General features: G+C 43.0%; 1 long non-coding RNA gene across 3 annotated transcripts in view; it reads right to left on the bottom strand.

Moving 5' to 3' along the window:
• Window positions 1–17,371: 17,371 nt before the first annotated feature.
• LOC146352458 (uncharacterized) overlaps window positions 17,372–19,976 on the bottom strand; it is an 81,988-nt gene continuing 79,383 nt past the window's right edge. For 2 of the 3 annotated variants that reach the window (XR_014787730.1, XR_014787731.1), the window contains 2 exons: window positions 19,569–19,743; window positions 17,372–18,907 (listed from right to left, as the gene is read on the bottom strand). This is a non-coding gene — a long non-coding RNA (uncharacterized LOC146352458). The remainder of the gene's footprint in view (window positions 18,908–19,568; window positions 19,744–19,976) is intronic. The other variant, XR_014787732.1, reaches the window with a different exon arrangement.

Genomic DNA, 19,976 nt, shown 5'->3' with positions numbered 1-19,976 from the left:
AATTTTTGTTGTGCTTGTCCCACCTGCAGAATTCCGCAGGGAGTGGCAGCAAGAGTACCATCTACAGGGCGGGATGCGGAGGGGGGGGGGATGACTCATGGGAAGCAGTGGGACTCATGGGAGTCCCAGTGAGAGACATACAGTATGGTGGGACATGGGAGAGGGCCTTCCCTGCTGCTGCACCCCAGTTGTGGAATGCCCTCCCCTTGGAGGCCCGATTGGTGCAGACATTGATTTCATTTCGGCGCCAAGTAAAAACATGGCTTTTTCCCAGAGCCTTTGAGGGCTAAATGCATTCTCTAAAGTAGCACACTGTTTTAACTATTTAGATTTTAATTGGTATTAGCTTGTTTAATGGTTTAATACCTTTTTAGGTGTTTAAATTATTTATTGTTTTATACTGTTTAAATTGATTTTATCTGTACTCTGCCCTGAGATTTTAATGATATAGGGTGGGATACAAATGTTATAAATGAATGAATGAATGAATGAATGAATGAATAAAAAAATAGGGAGCATGCCAGAAAGTCGCAAACAATACTGGACCATTGGAACTTGAGGAGATTTGTCCTGCTGCCATCTAAAGCAGATTGAGAGTTGGGGAAAACAAACAAAAAGGTTTTTACTGAATACACAAAGACATGATGTCAGCCTAACATTGGTTCACACAAGCAAGACTCACTAGGAACTTGATGGTAAGGGCACAGTTGTTATTCTGTTTTCCTAAACCCTTTTACATCACACACTAATACTGATCACTGGTCTTCTATACATGACTTGTTGGAAATGAGTTATTTCAAATTCAGGTCAACATTATATAGAATTTATTTCCATTATACAGTGCTATCAGTGTACATGCACATTTAGGGATGGCCTCAGCTTCTGATTTCTGCTGCTTCCCCTATAGCAACGGGAATCTCACCTCTGGGCAGATCTATAGAAAAGGTTCAGCCTTTTTTACTTGTATTGCTAAGCTAACAAAAAAAAGTGCAGTGTTTTCAACCCTTCAGATGTGAAACTACATTCTTGCTTATTTGGGGATGACTGAGAAACATTTCTAGTCTATGGCCCATCACATTCCAGATGGATACCTTGAATTGGAAAAAAGAAAAAGCTGTGCAGAGAAGAAACTTTTCCAAGCTGATGTGCCACAGTGCTTCTGCTGTCATTGCTCTGTGGAAATTGATGCCCTGGTTCAAGATGAAATGTTCTTCTTATTGTCAGTGATGGGCAGTGGAGACTTCAGCTTCAATAATCTTCTTTCACCATTAGGGAGCAAAGGGGACTGAGCCTGGTGCAATGAATGTCCAGAGAATGAATACAGTTTTTATTGTCCCTGTAAAATGTGTGTTGACCTCCTTCTAGCTTTCGTGACATAAGACAATTAAGGATGTAATCCAGCCTATACAGGTTCTAGCTGCTCTAAGGCTCCAGGGATGCATGTTTTTATAAAGATTATACTATCCTGGCCATGCAACTAACACATACACAATCGCAAGCTTTTTTTCAAAATCCAGAAATGTGTGTGTGTTTCAGATGCATTCCATTCACACAGCAACGGATGGAGCAGTTCCATGCATGCATCCCTTTGCCTCTTCTACTTTGCAAACACAGCAGTCATCCATGCCCAGAAAGAATCATTATTATTTTTATTTAGTTTATTTATTTATTGTGAAAATTATATCCTGCCTTTAAATTAATTGATACGGTAGCTGACAAAATGGTTCAGTTAAATAACAATAAAACAAGTGTCAACCATTAAAAATAAAAGTCAGAATCAAGTGGGAAAGCAGATATATACCCACCATCCAGAAGCAATTAACATTTTCACTGGTTAATTAAAAACCAGACCTGGGCAAATAAAAATGGTCTTAGCTTGATTCCTGAAGCTTATTAGACTGGTGGAGAACATTCCAGAGTGAGGGGGCCACCAGTGAGAAGGCCCTTCATAGTCACCACCTATCTAAAGCCTGACTGTAGGGCAAGGATGTAGAACCTCTTTCAGCCCAAGAGCCACATTTCATTTTGGAGAAGCTTTTGGGGGACACATTCCAGTGGTGGCAGAAGGCAAAAAGAGTGGGGTGAAGGCAAAAGGGGTGGGCTCCAAAATGCCAGCATATTTTAGCTTAAAGCTCTTACTGCCCGTTACTAAGCCTTAGGGAAGGCATTTCAGCCTTTTAGAATGGGGCAAAAACTGCACAAAAACTGGGAAATCACCAAATGATTGGTGGTTGGGGGAAAGAGGGTGAAGCTTTCTGGGAAACCGTATAGGGCTGGATCAGGTCAGATTTGGTCCCCAGGCTTGAGGTTCTGCCCCTCTGATGCAGGGACACCCATAGAAGGCCTTTATTGTTAATCCTAACAAATAAGCATGTTTATGTTGTGTCATGACTGCGATGGACTTTCAGCTTTGGCCAAAGAGACTCCATTTTCAGTTAGTGGCCAAAATAAGATTAGGGCAAGAATGCAAGACAGAACACTTATTGAAAGCTTAGCTTAATGCAGGAGGTGAAGAATAACAGGATGTAGCTTGTGGGTTTCTCTAGCTTTGCGGTTAAGCTAGCATTTTCCTGTCGGCTGTTGTAACCTTTACAAAACTACGTTTGATTTTAAGCGAGAGGTGTAACACATGGATTGCTTTGTATGAGAAACGGCAATGATGAATAGCAAATATGGGAGGGGGAGCATGGAGGAATCTGGTTTGGCGTACGTTGTTTATCAACTATACCAGAGGGTTGAAAATTCCGTTCTGTGTCACTCAGATGTTTGAGGTGAACCATCATGGTGATCTCAATACTCCGTCCTGAATAACGCTTTTTTGCGAGTGCAGACCATGACAGTGTGGTCCTTGAAAGTCCAGCTAAGCTGCTGACCATGACGGTTGGATTTAGATACCCAGGCAGGGAGCTGCCAAGGGCCCAGAGGATCAAAAGGGCTCTGCCTAGCCCTGACCCTGCACAACAGCTGCTGCCAGGGTTGGACAGCTGCAGTGACAGCTGCTGCTCTTCTTCCTCCTCCTCCTTCTGTGCCAGTCTCCATCCTCCTCTAGGGATGCTGGAGGAATTCAAGATGGGCTAAAATGAGCTTGGATTTCTAAGAATCCAACCTGCAGAATCCACTGTGGAGCGACCCTCTCAGGCTGCACAGAGTCTGTGGACTTCCAGGTCCTTTTTTTGTTGTTGTTTTACCTTTCCTGAAATCGATGCATATTTATTCATAGGAAAATATGTACATTTCTCCTGAGACAGGTGGGGAAAAGTTAAATATGTGGGGAAAAATTAAATGGGATAGGGGACAATCCACTAAATGTTATGTAAACTATGTAATTTGGGGGTGAACCCCCTTACATAATTATCTGCGTATTTTTCCACACAATGACAAAAAAAATTCAAATGGCTGTGAATGGACACCGGAACAAAAGGTGTCTGACAATCCTTGAAACACAGATGGAGTGGATTTTACACAATCCATACATCTCTATCCTCTTCCAGGCCCATCCAGCCCTGCCGACAAAAGGAAGTGCTGTGGAAGCCGGCCAGACAAGCCTATAGGGTCCGTGCCGCTCCATTTTTTAAAGAGGTTTCTCTAAAACTGTACATTTTGAGTAGCAGCCAACTTAGCCAATGAAACACTACCTTGGGGGCATGGGCAATGAGAGCACAGGAGTGGCAACAGGAGAGTCTTTCACTGCTTCTGTGCCCTCACTGGCTGCCCCAGCTCTGCCTGCTTCAGATCGCTGCTACTCAAAATGGAAGCATTGTTTTTGGGTTTGGGTTTTTTTTAATGGAGTGGTGCAAGCCCTGCAGGCTTGTCTGGCCAACAAGCATGGCGCTTCCTGTTGCCAGCGGGGCCAGCCATGCTAGGAGGAGAGAAGGAGAAAGAGGAGCTACCGCCGCTGTAAGTTTTAAAGGGGGGAGGGAAAGAGGGTGGCAGCAGGGCAGCATGGCTCTGGTGGTGTGTAAGTGAGGGGCCATTGACAGCACTATGCCGCTGGCCCACAGGAGGCTGGTGCCAGCCCTGTACCCAGGTTGCCCTAATGAACAGCTGTACAACATTTTCGGCCCCAAGGACTGCATCGGGTGTCTGCTGGGATGGCAGGGGCCACACATGTGTCCACATGTATGCGCACGCACACACCATTCAGACATATCCAACTCCTACCCAAGAGTGTTTCAGAGGCCTGGCACCTGCTTTGATCAGATAAAACCAACACTCCTCTCAGAAACCTCAATTCTCGGGCCACCCAGACATCCAGGAATCCTGGCTCCTAGCTCTTTTCCCTCCTGTAATCCAGCCTCTTGCTGAAAAATCTTGACATCCCACACTCTATTACGTGGAATGTTTTCAGAAAAATACACAAGAAAAGAAAGGGGAGAAATGCTCTAAAATAGGATCTATGATTCCTGAGACAGAAGCCCCATTCCTAGAGTGTCCTAGGAAGCAGACGGGAGTCTTTGAGCACTACTTCCTTGGATTCTCAAGGGAATGAAGTTTCTATGGCAAGAGCCATAGACTTTATTCCTAGAGCATGTTTTCTTTTTTCTGGGGGACTGTGGGGGCTACTGGACAAAGTCTTGGCTGCACTTTTTGCCCCCCTGCCCTAATGGATGACATTGACTGGGGAGAGTACTGGGGCATTCAACACTACCCCTGTTATTTCTCCTAGGCCTCTCAGTGACCGGGTTCAGACAATCACATGGGTTCTTTCCCTACCCTCACATGTGCCAGTCATGCAACTACAATGTACATGATGCAGCATGGCTTGCCATGTCATCTGAACCTGGCATGCAGCATGGCAGGGCTAGCTTCTTACCTACCCTAGAAGCCATGACTTGCAGTAGGGGTTGTAGGGTGGATGAGAAGCAACTCCTGCCATTCCATATGCCAGATTCAGATGACACAGCAACCTGCACTGCATCACAGTCATGTGACTGGCACATGCAAGGGTGGGGAAAGAACCCAAGATGGGTCCTTCACCACCATGATCATCCAAATGCAGCTAGTGTCATCTTTCTGTACTTTCTGAGGGTTGGGTGTGGGTGGTACTGTGCTCTTGTGGTTCCATTCCTACTTGGTGGCACTGTTAGCTCTGACAGCCCATATTAATTTCGGAAGAGGACTGGATTCAGTTCCTCCTATCCCTGAACAAGTGATTTATTTTGTCAGAGTGGGCAGCACACATATTTTTTTGATTGGGGATACGTTTGCAGTCCATGCATAGCCCTGGACGCTTCATGCCACCAGAATCCACTCACATATCACCTGTTTGCACATATGGTTCTTCCACAAAACACATTGCCCAAGCTGAATTGGGATGTACTTGTGTCCCTGAGCCACTGGACAAAGGTACTTGCAAATTAAGTCAGGCAAGCTGCAAGGAGATACCATGCTCAGAATATAAAAATGCTGCTTGCCACCACCATAGAGAAGAAGGAATTCTTCATTTGAGTGTTTTAAATGAAAAGCAGTCCTTTGGAGAAAAAAGGACGTGACGCGATAGCTACTTATGTATAGAACCTCTGCCAAGTGCTTAGGATTTAATGTTTTCATTATTTGTTAAAGCAAAGTTGTAACACAAGAGCTTCAAACTGAAATGCTCACTACTAGATTATCAAATTGCTTTGCTTTGTGTATAAGGGAGCAATTATGTCTCTTCAACTCAAAAGTCATTAGGGAAGTAAGTATGTTCCTTGAAGTATCTTTGTTATTTATACATTCTTGCCAAGGAGATATATGAAGACATTAGATAGTGATGTGTACAACACCTCAAGATTAAATCCGTTGCAGCACTTATGTATTCATTGGTGGCTTCATGTATTAATTTTCTGTAGTTTTCTTCAAGATGTCATCTTGCTCAAATTAAAATATTCTCTTCATGCTCTTCTTATGCAAATGAAATGTGCTGATTTGTTAGCCAGAGCTATTCTCATACTGTGAAGTGAACTGGCTTTTCGACGCAGTCTACCATATAGCACATGCATAATATGAAAGAGAGTAGAGTGCTTGCTGTATGGCAGGCTTTTGTGGGGAAAGAAAAAAGCCATTCAAAAAGTAGTTTCACATCTTTCAACATCATTCTGTCTATTTCCGATGTTCAGGTGTGAGTGCTGAGATGTGGATATGTATCAGCAGACTGGGGAACCCCAGGGTTTGCATAACTATCCCCCCCCAAAAAAAATATTTAGGGTAAAAAACTCAAAGTGATCACAGAATGATGACTGACTGTTGCGGGGGGAGTGGGAAGTGGGATGGGAGGGACAATGGAATGGAATATTGTGGAGGAGGGCATGCCTGACTGACTGGAACAGTGAACAGGAGCATTCAACACTGCAACATTTTGTTGCAGGTCCCATTTGTAAACATTCTATTGCGATTTTTCACTGCCATTGTCCAGTGATGGAGCTTTGTTACACACAACATTGGTATGCATTTACATTTAACAACATTATGAAGGAGCTTCATTTTTATGATTGCTCAGGATGGGGTTAAATATCTGGGAAACATCTCTACCGGTGAATGACAGGAAGACACTTCCCTAGCATATCAGCTCCTTCAGCATTTATCAAAATGAGGACAAAAGGCGTGGGATGGTCTACCATCTTCACTGAAAGAAACCTCACCCTTATTTGCCAACAAAGAATTTGGCAGGGACCACCACAACCTACCCAGAATGACAATGAATTTTGTCATTTACTTCAATAGGATGTGCTGGTTTGCACCCAGCAGTAACAAATTTCAGGGAGTACTCATGTGGTCATTTTTGCCAGAAGGTGGAAACTAGAAACTTCCACTTCTGTTTTAGAATAATCACAGTTTAAAGTTATGTCTAGACACTAAATGTAACTAATGTTAACTATGGTTAGTGAGGAAAAACCCAGTTTCATAAACTATGGCTTGAAGTTCAGTTGTTTCCCTTAACCATAATTAAGGTTAGGCACAGTGTGTCTGAGTTCAGACAACATAGTAAGCTGTGATTAATTTAAAATGGAAGTGAAAACTTCCAGACTCCTCCCCACAGATGCAATGGACAAGAACAAGGGGGAACGCAAGACCCTAGGCTCAGTCTCATCATGGTAAATAATGGTTTGGTGCAGCCTTGCCCAACCTGGCACCCTCCAGATGCATTGGACTACAACTCCCATCATCCCACCCAGTGTGGCAGTGCTGTCTGGAGATGATGGGAACTGTAGTCCGATGCATCTGGAGGGCACCAAGATTCTTTTAACTATACGTGTGGCCCTCCAGATGTTGTCAGACTGCAACTTCCAGCATAGCCAATGGTGAAAGATGATGTCAGTTGCAGTCCAACAGCATCTGGAGGGCCACATGTTCCCCATCCCTGCCATAGAAAGTTCTTTTTTTGTATAGCAAAACACATGTGGTAAGACATTATTTAATAATATGTCATCTGGATTTTGTAAACTGGTTGAAACAAGAGAGATATTGGCAGATTTTTTCTTTTTGAGGCTTTTAGGAGGCTCTTATGTCTCGCAAAGCAGAAGCAATAATTGTTTTTAAAATTGCTTTCTTTTGGTCCTTTTCTTAGGAAACATCTTTAGAGTTCTCCATTGAATTAGTAACACAGAGTGCTGTTAGCTGCAGTTTAAGTATTCCCTAGTAATTGCAGCTCCCTCCACTCAAACAAACAAAAAAATAGCCCACAACCAAATGTAGTCAGTTTAAACTCAAAGCAAGGAATCTTCTCCCCCACCCTGTGCCCGTTACCATTTGAAGGGGGGGAATGTGAAATGTGCTACCTTACTGGACCACATATATAAGGGGGGGAGGCAGAGGGGTGTTGTTGCTAAAGCTTTTGTTAAAAAACGAATCTGGTTTGCATTGGCCTCTCAGTCTAAAAGAAATATGGTGAAATGGTTGGGAAAATTCACATAATTGTGACAAAATATGAGGACGCACTGGGATTGACAAAATGAGAGATGGGAAAATATTGAATGCAAAGCTCCGTCAGAAAAGGATCCAATTTAAAAATATATTTGCTCTGCTATTATGTGCAATGCAGTCACACCTATGTTGTGGCACAGCTCAGACACAGCTGACAAAGCCCAAGCTATGAATAACTTAACGCATAAATAGGCAATAGATGCTAATGCCTTCTATTTGCATTCTATACACCTATGAAGCAATGCAAATAAATGTTCACCAAAAATGATCAATATGAGAGTAAAGACAGCACCAGATTACATTTGATGGGGGAATAGTTTGAGGGGTACCTTACCATTAATTCCCCCAGTATGTTTAATACAACAGATAAACGTCCCAGTATGTTGAATAATCTACAGGCTTGAAATATTACAAGATATCCAGTAAAGAGACCACTTCACTCATTCTGAGTTTTCTTCTTTCAGATTTTTCAGCAGCCTGCCATACCTCAAACATATACAATGAATATAAAATACACCCAAGACTGTGGCCCTCTGGATGTTTTGGCCTACGGCTCCCATCATCTATCACTATTGACTATGCTGGCTGGGGCTGATGGGAGTGGTAGGCCAGGGCATCTGGGGGGCACAAGTTTCCGGCCTCTGTGGTAGAGGTTAAAGTTCAAGTAGGAGCAGTCACACAAACAGAATTATTCATAGGTAAGCTGACACCATTTTGAATATTCAACACACATCATGGGAGCACCATAGCATCCTGTTACATGTGAATCTGGCAAGAATGGGTTGCTGAGGTGGCTCACATGCCACCCAGAACCTGGGGCAGCCTCAGCTGTGATGAAAACCACACAGGGAAATTCACCCCCAGTGGCTTCACGTTACATGTGAACCAGATCATTGAAGGAGGGGACCAACTGAGGGTGTCTTACCCAAGGGCCCTCAAAAACTTAGAGCCAAGATTGTCTCCCTGCTTCTTTCTGTCTCTCCCCTCTCCCTCCTCCTTCCAGCAGACTGCCAGAGGATTGAACTGAGAGCTTTTGAAATTAGGCCAAGGGCTGCAGGTAACCATCCCTGATCCATGACATCACAGGCACTATTCAATAGAGGCCTCTGACAATCAAACAGCACTTGGTATTCAAAGAGATATAATCATTGAAGGAAGTGGTACATTCTCTCAATAATACAATATGGGGAAATCTGATATCTGTGCAAAAGAAATGATATCTTGAGAAGAAACATCTAAGGTCCTTCCAGATGGAGCATTAACTCTTAGGAAGTATTGTGCAGTTATTCTGTCTTTTTCTCCTTAATGGGTTTTCTGTGGTAGGGGAAAAAAACATGGAAGAAGCTGTGGGAAAATATGTGAAGGTTACAAGTTGAAGACGATGACATGTGGACCCTCTGTAAAATTCTGTGAATCATGCAGCGCAATGGGGTAATAAAAGCTTCATCTGGAAGCATCGTTAATGCTACAGAACAAATCAGTAGCAACTGTGCATTTACAGAGCTATAAATGGACAGTCTGGAAAGGCCACAAATGATTCTAAAAAGAAGACAGCATTACTGTGGCAGAAGAGCCTTGAGTTGCGCTGTAGTTAATTCTATGTCTGATCCTACTAGACCGTAAGACCTGCATAAAAGAACTGAAATCACTGCTGGATCTCCCCCCCCCCCCGCCCCACCACCCCCAAAATAAATCCATGTCTTGTCAAATATTAAAGTCAGGATATATACAGAAAAGCATAACATGGAAATTGTGATGAGGGCAAAACTAGTACTTTTACTTAAATGCATGTTCAGCAAATATAAATTCTGAGTACTTTTGCTATAAAGGGTTTGTGTGACTCTTTGTCTGCAATTTGTGGTAAAGAACTGCAAAAATTTACTTTGAATATTCTATCATCTGAACTATAGATTATAGGTTTCCTATCTGCTTTTAAAGCTTGTATATTCCTTTCAAAAAGAAGTGACATTTCCATTTCACTTACAGTAAATCATCAGTGATAATTTGGGTTCTTGTGTTCCATGCCATTTGATCAATGCTGGGATGATGTCGTTCTCTTTCATCTGTATAATTTGGCCAGTATTCATCCGGGAACAAACCAGACAATTGCAGAAGTACTAATCTGGGGCTTTCTTCCTCTCCATATCACTACAATTATATTTTAAATATGCAACACTGCAGTGCTACTCACAGGTAACAGATGATGCAATATGCTCTTTGGGTTTTGCAGTTTACAAACTCATGCGCAAACTTTATTTGCTTTATATTGCTAAATGCAGCTTGATATTTACAGCTCTTCTTCTGGGATCATCTTATACCTCTCACAGCCTCGAAAGTGCTGACCAAGTATTGTTCGTAAAGGTTATGAATGGCTGAGAGTAATAAATATTATTATTTTTCTTTTAATACCTTCCTCCCCAAATGGAAGAAATTGTCTCTTTTTTTCAGAACCTGGAGGATGCTAGTGTCACATCTGTTGTAGAGCTTCCTAGCCAGGCAGGATTTAGGAGCAGGCAACCAGACTTGAGGAGCACCCTTCACAAGCTATTTTCTAAACCAGTCTTCCCCAAGCTGGTTCCCTGAAGGTGTTTTGGAGTTCAGCGCTCACTATCCCCAGCCAGCAGGGCCAATGGCCAGTGATGCTGGGAGTTGTAGTCTAAAACATCTGGAGAGCACCAGCTTGCGGAAGCATTGAATTAACTTTTTAATTATTATTATTTCAGGGGAAATGCACAACAGCAGTGCCCACATTCAACACACAGTATGTGTGAGAGAGTGACTACATGCTGGCTGGGGATGCTGGGCATTGTAGTCCAACACATCTGGAGGGCACCAGGTGGGAGAAAGTTGAGACAGATGCATGCAAATGTATCATCTTATATTGCAAGGATAAATCATACATGCAAGTCAGGCATAAAAATCATGAAAATGACTACCAAAGCACTTCTTTTTAAAAGATCCTGAAAAGTTGAACAAATGGAGAGTGGTACCAAAGGCATTCCTCATTGGCTATGGCTGGCCCTGCTACTACCTCCCAGCTCTTGAGATAGATCTAGAGACCAGCTCTCTGTGGCTTCCTCCTCCTTTGTCTTGAGACGTGCACACCAAGACCAACTCCTTGGATTTGCTGCTGTTGCTTGATAGGAAGACTGAGAGGGCCTGGAGTGTGCTAACTTCCCACTTATCTGTCCTTTAGCTCTTCAGCTAAGTAGGGGTGCCAAGTTTGAGGGACCATCTGTCTAGGGTTGCCTTTCTTTGTGGCAGGCCAAGGACATTGTTAGAAAAAGCACCGTGGCTTCCCCATCTCTGGCCATATTGCATATTCAGCCCACCCCAGAGGTACAAGTATCACAGTGCTAAACATGGTATGGAATATGATAGCATCACATCTTGGTCACACCAAGAGCAAGGCATGATCAAGAGACAGGGTAAGACTATGCATGTAGCCACTGCCTCTTACGTTCTTCACAATATTCCTTGTGCAAGTAAAATCCACACACAGAAAGAAGAGTCTCTTGGACTGCAATCTTATGCATGTTTACCTGGAAGTATCCCATTGAAGTCAATGGGGCTTACTTCTGAGTACACATGCACAGGATTGCACTGTAAGACTGCAATCCTATACCCACTTACCTGGGAGTAAGACCCATTGAACTCTGATGTAAATGCTGCAAATGGTATTTTGCTGGTACTTTATGTATGTATTTATGCATGCATGTATGTATGTATGTATGTATTTCAAACAATGGCCTAGTTTGAACATAATGCTAAGTCATGATGTGGCTTGTTGAAATCTGGCTAGTCACTGTATCTGAACCCATCCCTGCAAACAAGCCATGGTTTGTTAACCAACTGCAAACCACAAATTGAAGCCATGATAGCTTTATGAATTTTGTCTCATTTAAGCAATAACTTGTCATGATGTCTGAACCCAGAATTTGAGCTTATCCCTGGCTTGTTTGTGCTGCTGTCTGCTTTGAAACAGAAGCACCCAGCAAGAGCAGCCTGAAAATGAAACCGTTCAGAAGGCTGGCAAAATGGGTGGGAGAGAAACAAACCAGAAATAGGAAAAAAAACAAGCCACGTTTTGATTGCTTGTCTGCAGAACAATTCATGGCTAAAGCAAACAAGCACGATTTATATAAATCATGGCTTGGCATTACATGCAAACACAGCTATCTTGCCAACTAAACCAAAAGATAATCACAGTGGCTTATAAATAGTATAAAATACAGATATATGGTTTAGGAGATGTTTACCCCTCCTTCTTACAAGAATCTCCAGGTGATGTGACCTCTTTTATCCTTACAATAACCCTGTGAGGTAGGGAAGGCTGAAAGAAAGCAACTGGCCCAAGGGTCACCCTGCAATTTAAAGTCAGACAGAGGCAACTTGTGTGATTGCTTGTGCAAGTTGCCACCAATTCCCTCCTCCTGACTGCAGCGCCTTCCTTCACAATCCAAGCCTTTCCTGAAGGCCGCCCCAACTCCCAGCTGAAACTCTGGGAGTGCAGGTGGCAGCAGTGGGGAGCAGGGGTAGGGGATTTCCTTGAACCTGTGCTGTTGTGCTTGCACTGCATTAGATATAACCCAATGTTGCCTTCCTCTAGACTGCCCCATTTTCCCAGAACTTTTCCAAACAATTTAGACTTAACTGAGTTCTCACTCCCTACATCTACTGAGCTGGAGGAGATTAAATCCACAAAATGTGAATTCTGAATTCTGATAGCCTCATTGATATGCTTGTGCTGCGTGTATTTTTATGGTGGCACTTCAGACGTTTCCTTCAGGTGGACTTCACTGTTCTTCCAGGCTGCATTCTCATTCCCCCTGCAAATATTATTTTATCTTCCACTTTAGAGCATTTACTGGTGTTATCCATTCTACAATCCTTTCTAGTGCAATAAACTATAAAGATTAATAAAAGTTCAATAATTTAGTTTCATTTACTTCAAAGACTATTTTTCAGACACAGACACGCAGGCACACACACGCAAACACTAGTTCTCCAATTAATATATTTCCTTCTAGTTAATTTTTCAGCTCACAAAGGGGAGGCTGGTTCATTCGCCTTCTTGAATGCTTTTCTAAGGGGAAAAAATTAATGGATCTCTCACAGAGGACTGAAGAATAGCAGCAATGCTAGGATTTAAAATCCTACCTTTTGGCCTCCTATAGCTCTCAAATGAAATGTTCACTCTTTCAGCAAAGGGCTAATTACTGGATCTGATTGAATGGATTAACCAAATGATGTCACAGGAAAGAATAGATTAGCTATTAACTTTTTTGTTATTTTAATCAGTCAGTTCAGATTCCTCTCCTGGAGACTTTAACCAGATATTCACTACCAATTAGAGATCCATGAGGCTTGAAAAGTGGTCAGATACTCAACAATGAAAGTTGGACGCTCTTCTAATAAATGTGCCACCTGACTCCTTGGGAAATCAGACATTATGATACATTATAATGATACATTATAAGGACATTCCTGTGCCTTTATCATTCTTGATCGTGTACAATAATTAAGCAATTTTGTTTTCTTTAACAGCAACTCAGTCGGCGTGGAATTTCAGTTTGACCGATCCGTTTGCCCAAGGCAAGTGCAAATGCTGAGGACCACACCAGGGCTGGCTTCAAGGGTAGGCATGGTTGGCCCACAAGAGTTCCCTAGACTTGCTCCTCCTTTTCATCATTGTAGCCTGTTTGTTCACCTGCCTCTTGCTCTGGCCCACTGGTGGCGGCGGTGGTGAGGAGGAGGAGCAGCAGCAGCAGATGACACAGCCTACTTGCTCACTGCCTCTCTGCCTGCCAAGCAAGCGAGTGGTAGCAATGAGAGGAGGAGCAGGAGCAGTAGCACGTGACAATGGTGGTGACAAGGTAGACTCACGGAGGGAGGGGCCCCATTGAGCATGCCTGGCCCTTGCCCAAGAGCCCTCAAAAACCATCACCAGATTGCCGATACGAGCAGCTCCAGGATTTCCCCCCAGAGTTCTATAAAGAGGAAGAGGGAGGGAGGGAGAAGGCAAGCATCCACTGCGCCTGAAAAGAGTGAGGAGAGGAGAATCAGCAGGACAGAAGGCTGCTTAACCGTTTCCAGCTGGCAATTTGACTGCTCAGAATCATGCACACCAGGGCTGTTTTTCTCCCCATGGGGGGAAAAGAGATGAAGCCCCCATATCTTTCCCCCATGGATAGGATAGCAGTGGTCCTGGCTAAGCTGGAGGCCCATGGGGAGTGGCCTGCAGCACAAGGATTCACAGTTGGTTCTGTGCCACTTCAGGGAGAGCACATTCAGGACCTCAGACAGCATGCTGCAGCAGATAGTGGCTAAAGTATTCCCTCAGAAGGAGAGCTGTTGACCCAGCAAGGGCCTTTCAGAGGCTCCACCCCTGTGCATGGAGTTCTTAAAGGGTCTGTGGCTATTTCTGTAGCCTCAGGCTCCTGCATGGTTGAGGGTTATGAAAAGCTGTGGACCGGTCTGAGGTTGCAGGGAAGGCTACATTCTCATGGTGGGAAGGTATATAAAGGGCTGCTGGCCGTTCTACATGAAGTTGGGTGACTACTGGCTTGACAGACTTGGAGTGCTCCTTGGGGTGTTTGATGCGCTTCTGAGCCCAGGGACATGACAAGAGCTGGGGTGGTGTGGGGATGGTCCAAACGGCGGGAAGAGAGAGCAAGTAAGCAGCTTTCTTCCCCCCTGTCAATCCTCTGCTCTTAATTTGAATACTTCACAGCTGTTCTTCATTTAAAAAAAAATTAGGAGAAAGAATCATAGCACTGCCCATCCAGTGCCCATCCACTTTCACATATAGATCAGCCCCAACCAAGTTAAGGAATATAAGAAGCTGCCTTATGCCAAATCAGTCCACTGGTCCATCAAGCTCAGTGTTGTCTAGGCTAACTGGCAGAGGCTCTCCAGGGTTTCAGGCAGCAGCAGTGCAGGCTGGTGGCTCTGATGTCACTGGGGCAGTAAATCCGCTCCAGGTTTCAAGTCAGAACCAGTCGAAACTCTAAAGAGCTATACAAGGTGCAAATCACCAAGGTGCACCTTGTATAGCTCCTTGGGGGTTCTGTCTGGTTCTGACTGAAACCTGGAGCAGATTCACTGCCCCAGTGACATCAGAACCACTGGCCTCTACCAGGCAACAGTCTTTTCCAGCTCTGCCCAGAGTTGCCAGGGATTTAACCTCAGACCTTTTGAAGGCAAAGCATGTGCTCCACAAATGAGCTATGATGCTTGTACAGACTGCTATCTTATGGTAAAATAACTATTTCAAGTCAGAATTTGCTAATTGTTCATTAAGTCCAACAAGATCTGAGCAGTATTTAAAAATATCTTATTTTTATAAGATTTTGGATTTCTTTTTCATCCAGGTGGCCATGCAATGATTATAGATTATTGCTTATTGATGTGGGACATAATGACTGTGCTTGTTTTAAATGAGTGATTTCCCCTTTCACTGAAAAGCTCTCTTTTGCAAACCTTTTAGTTCTAATAGTACTCATCAGTGAATTGGGGGGTGGGGGGAATCTGAATAGTTTGGTGCACAGCTTGGAGAGAATTAAGACAGTAATTAGAAAGAAAAATTGATCATTGCCAGATGAAAAAGAGTAGTCAATTTATATGATGAATTTTGATTTGATTATCCACAAAAAGTAATGAATTGGCATCATGAAAATAATCAGTGTTAATAGATTCTCATTCCTCATTATCAACAGGGGAAAAGAATTTCTATCAGTATATCAAAGGAACTTTCTTCAGCATTACTTCTTGCAAAAGAAGATCTCAGCTTTGAGGGTTTCCAAGGGTCTGAACGTCATGCTGCAAAATCTGAAGAGGACAATAAAGAAGGAAATATCCCCTAAGATGATAAGATAGAACAAAGCAAATTGTCAAATTAATGGGAATCTGCATCCTAGGAAATGATATATTTAATATACTGTTACAGAGTAGTTGCATAGATTTCTTGCTACTTTTTCCATAAATGAGACTAAATGCAGTGCACGGAGAGTGATTTTTTTTTTAAATAGTTTTGACAAAGGCTGATGCTATAGAGCAATGTGCAAAGAAAAATCAAGAGAGGCATGCAACTAAGCTTTTAATCATATAGGTTAATATAGTAAGCTACCTGTTTCACATTTCATAGACAGCATGACTTGGAGGGGAAGAGGGATGACAGAAGTAAAAAAAAAAAATCATTCCAAGATTTTGTCTTCAAAAATGTGGCTTTTATTTTCCTTCAGTAATATGGCTCCAATATACTGCATGACATATAGTTCTACGTGGACACAAATGCTTGCCATATTGTGAACTTTCTCATTACCTTTGGTCATGTTCACCCCCAAGGAATCTTAGAGCTTCACCACACCACACTTTTTATCCCGCAGTTTACTGGGGCTTCTACTTCCAGATTCTGTCAGAGATTTAAATCAGGTCTTTACACAGCTGGTTTTTCTTTACTGCATAATGCTACCAGACACTTACACTGGTGGGGGAAGCCTGGTGGGATGTCCTTGCCTCCCCTTTTCAGTTCTGATCCCTACCTTGCTTTCTTCCAAGTAAAGGTGGCCACTGTGGATGAGACAAATAGGACTTCCTCGGGAGTAAGCCCCTTGAACTCAGCGAGACTTGCTTTTGAGCAAACAGACGCTAAGGCTGCCTGGTGTTCTCCCAGCTATCTGGATAGAAAGCCCATTGAATTCAGTGGCACGTCCTTTCCTGCTGCCTCCTGCTTGCCCAGAAGCCAGTCGCGATCGGATCAGCGAAGGCTACAGCTGAAGGGCTCTCTCCCCACGCCACACGCACACAGTGCAAGTCAGTTCTGCAAGCTGGCAGTAACACTGTTCTTGCAGGCAAGAAGGAGAAATGGTGGGAGTGCGGGATGGGGGAGGAGGAGGCAATGCCGCTCTGCCACGCTTGCAGCTCCCGCCATGTTGTGTTCTGCGGGCAGCCAATAGCAGAATGCCAATAAGGCAGGGCGGCACTGCCCCACCCCATCACTGTCATCACAACCGCACCCCCAGCAACCGCCCACACAAAGCAGCTGGCGCCATGGCAGAAATATGTGGGCATGTGGTAGCGGCTTGATGGCGTGAGCTGAAAAAAATACTGCATTTTCCCCATACGTAAATATCATGGGATTTCATGGGGAAAATAGGGTGAAGGCACAGAAGAGCTGCTGGATGATGATGACAGCGTGTGTCACATGTGGAAAATACCATGAATGGAAGATGACAATTGCACAAAAAACTTCCCGTGTAGAGAAGCTCTTGGTTTTATTCTTTTATAGTTGCCATCTTGCTCCATATTATACTGGGGACAGCCTGTAGTTGTCCCTCACTGGATTCTCACTAACCTTTATATTACTTCAAACCACCCTTTATTATTTATTTATTATATATATGTGTATATATATATTTATTTATTTATTTATTTATTTATTTAAAACATTCTAGAGCGCCACTCATGCAAGAATGGATTACAGGGCAGTGTATTGAAACTTTTTTTTTTTAATCAATGTTACAGAAACAATGCTAAAAACAAACATAGCAATTACACTGAGAAACAGTAGACAATAAAACCATACAAAAAAGCGATTGAAATGCCTGAGCAAACAGAAATGTTTTGACCCAGTGCTGAAAACAGTACAACGTTGGCACCAGTTGAACTTTCCTGAGAAAGGCATTCCAGAGTTGAGGGGCCACCACAGAAAAGGTCCTCTCCTTTGTGCATACATATTGCATCTCTCCTACTGATGGTACTTAACTCAGATGGGCTTGCAGCTGCCTAATTACCATCTGTTGCAGCAATTAAAAATCTGGTAAGATAAAAAACAGTCAGTTCCTCTGGGCTACATTTTGTTGTGGAGGTGCAGACTTCACAGAAGCTTTCAGAAGTTTGAGTTTCATTTGCTGGAGCAGGGTTATCGAGCAGGCATCAGTGGAGAGATGTCAAAAACTCTTCATATGTAACGTAGCTAGATTTCTTAGGGGAAACTGTATCCGTTCTGACCATCCAAGTCACAGGCTTGCAGCTGGGAGCACCAGGTCAGCTACAGCCTTGCTCACGGAGGCCCTGCTTAGCCAAGATATAGTGATTTATCACTGAATCATTTCCTGCTTTCTGACTGAAATTAATCTGAACAATCAGGTGACTGTCTATATCCCCACAAAATTTCATTTTAAATTCCATTTCAAAATTTTGCTTTGTCGCTTCCTTGATTCACAACTGGGTGATTCACCATTCAATAAATGTATGTCTCAGTTGAATCAGCATATATCTAATCACCTCATTTAGAGAGTTCCTCAAATGACCCTCCCTGCCCTAGGGGCATAGAATTTCCTGATTTGTGGGGAAAAAATGACAAATTATTTTCTTCCACTCCTACTCATGGTGCTTTTTGGCACTGCGATATCAAGAATTTCTCACCCTTTGTCTCAACCCTGACAGGTACCTTCAAAAGGTGACATGATTGGAGCATAAATGTCAAGCTCTAAGTAGAACAAAATGTCTTCTGCTGGATAACCTGTCTACTATCTTCCTTTACAAGGGAGCATTCTCAGACAGGAGAGGATTTGCAGTGGCAGCCAACAATATCCATCTTGAAATAGGACAAGTCACATATGCGACCAAAGAGAGAGGCATGGAGTTTCTCCTTTCTCCTTGCGTTGGGACAGAGGAGTTTCCAGTAGCAGCTATGAACAAGATGCACATTTTCACGCTTTAGCCTATGGGGGGAAAGTGCATTTTCGGCCTGTTTTTTATGGGGGGGGGGGCATATTTTGCTTTGATGAAATTTGCGCAAAATTCTCAAAGGTTAGAACAATGGCCTGCAAGTCCACAGAATATGCCTGATGGGGGAAAAGCTAGTTCGCTGTGGAATCTGCAGGTCGGATTCATAAAAATCCAAACTCCTTTCATTCTGTTGTTATCCAACATTCCTGCTCGTAAACACCCATGAGTAATGAATGATGAGTGCATGATAAAGGCCTCTTGTAGAAAAGCCCTGTGAGGTGGGAGGATGGTAGTTTGGGTTCAGAACACATTACAAATGTGCCAAATTCATGTTACAAACCTAGCAATTATGAGGCAACATCACTACTCATTTTTACAAACTGTATCCGCCTAACTTTATTTAAATATTCTTTAGCCCCCTTCCATCATATTCCCTAGCAGGGTGGTTTACAAAAAGGCATGCTTGGCACACTGAGCATCTCCATTTGAAAGGCAAGCATTATTCAAGACTGTGCAGAGGTATCAGGGAGGGCTCAGAGGGTTCCTTTGCCACACAGTTATGCATTAGAAGACATTCTTCCAAAAGGTAATGAAACTACGGCTAATGTGGCAAAAGTGGTGCATTCAACTTGGTCAGAGCTAATTGTGCATGCTCATGTGAATCAGACTTCTGATAAAACTCATTACAATTACACATTAAAGAAATTGGCAATTACATTATGTTTTAGCCAAGTGTCTCCTCTCCTACATCAATGTTAGTATTGTTAGCATTCTGTTTAGTGAACTCATTGCATTAGTGTATTGAATGTAATTCAGCAGAGTGGCTGGAAAATGAGTGCTAAACTAAATGTTCTCCTGGTTTAATTTTCCCCTCAGAAGTAGTGATTTCAAGGTGGACTGAATACCCACCCCCAAATAGTACTTAATCCTACCTTTTCTGCAGCTATTCCCAATTGTTTTTCAGCCACCATTTTTCCTCTGTGATGCTTCAGCTGCTATTTCTTCTCTGTTGAGTCACTCCTCTCCTGATCCAGGCCAATCAGGGATCATGTCCTGGACTGGATAATGTCACAATGCTACATAGCCAATCAGATTTTGCTAATGTCACTAAGGACAAATGAAATCCTTTAGAATGAAAGCAATGCTTCCTACACCAGTTCACATGGGCAATCAGGGATAAATCTAGCAATCAAAGTTTCTCAGACCTCTTGCAACGATCTTCAAAAGACAGTCAAAGGGGAGGGCTCTCAACTCTAAAGGAGCTTTTCAGAGCATCCCCCCGCTTTTGTTTTTGGCTCAACATTATTGAAAATCTCTCTAAAAAAAATGTTTGAATGCTT

The sequence above is a fragment of the Heloderma suspectum genome, chromosome 2, assembly GCF_057233095.1.
Source record: "Heloderma suspectum isolate Gila_16-S chromosome 2, 16-S_ref, whole genome shotgun sequence".
Lineage (NCBI taxonomy): Eukaryota > Metazoa > Chordata > Lepidosauria > Squamata > Helodermatidae > Heloderma > Heloderma suspectum.
This window is presented reverse-complemented; position numbering and strand designations above follow the sequence as displayed.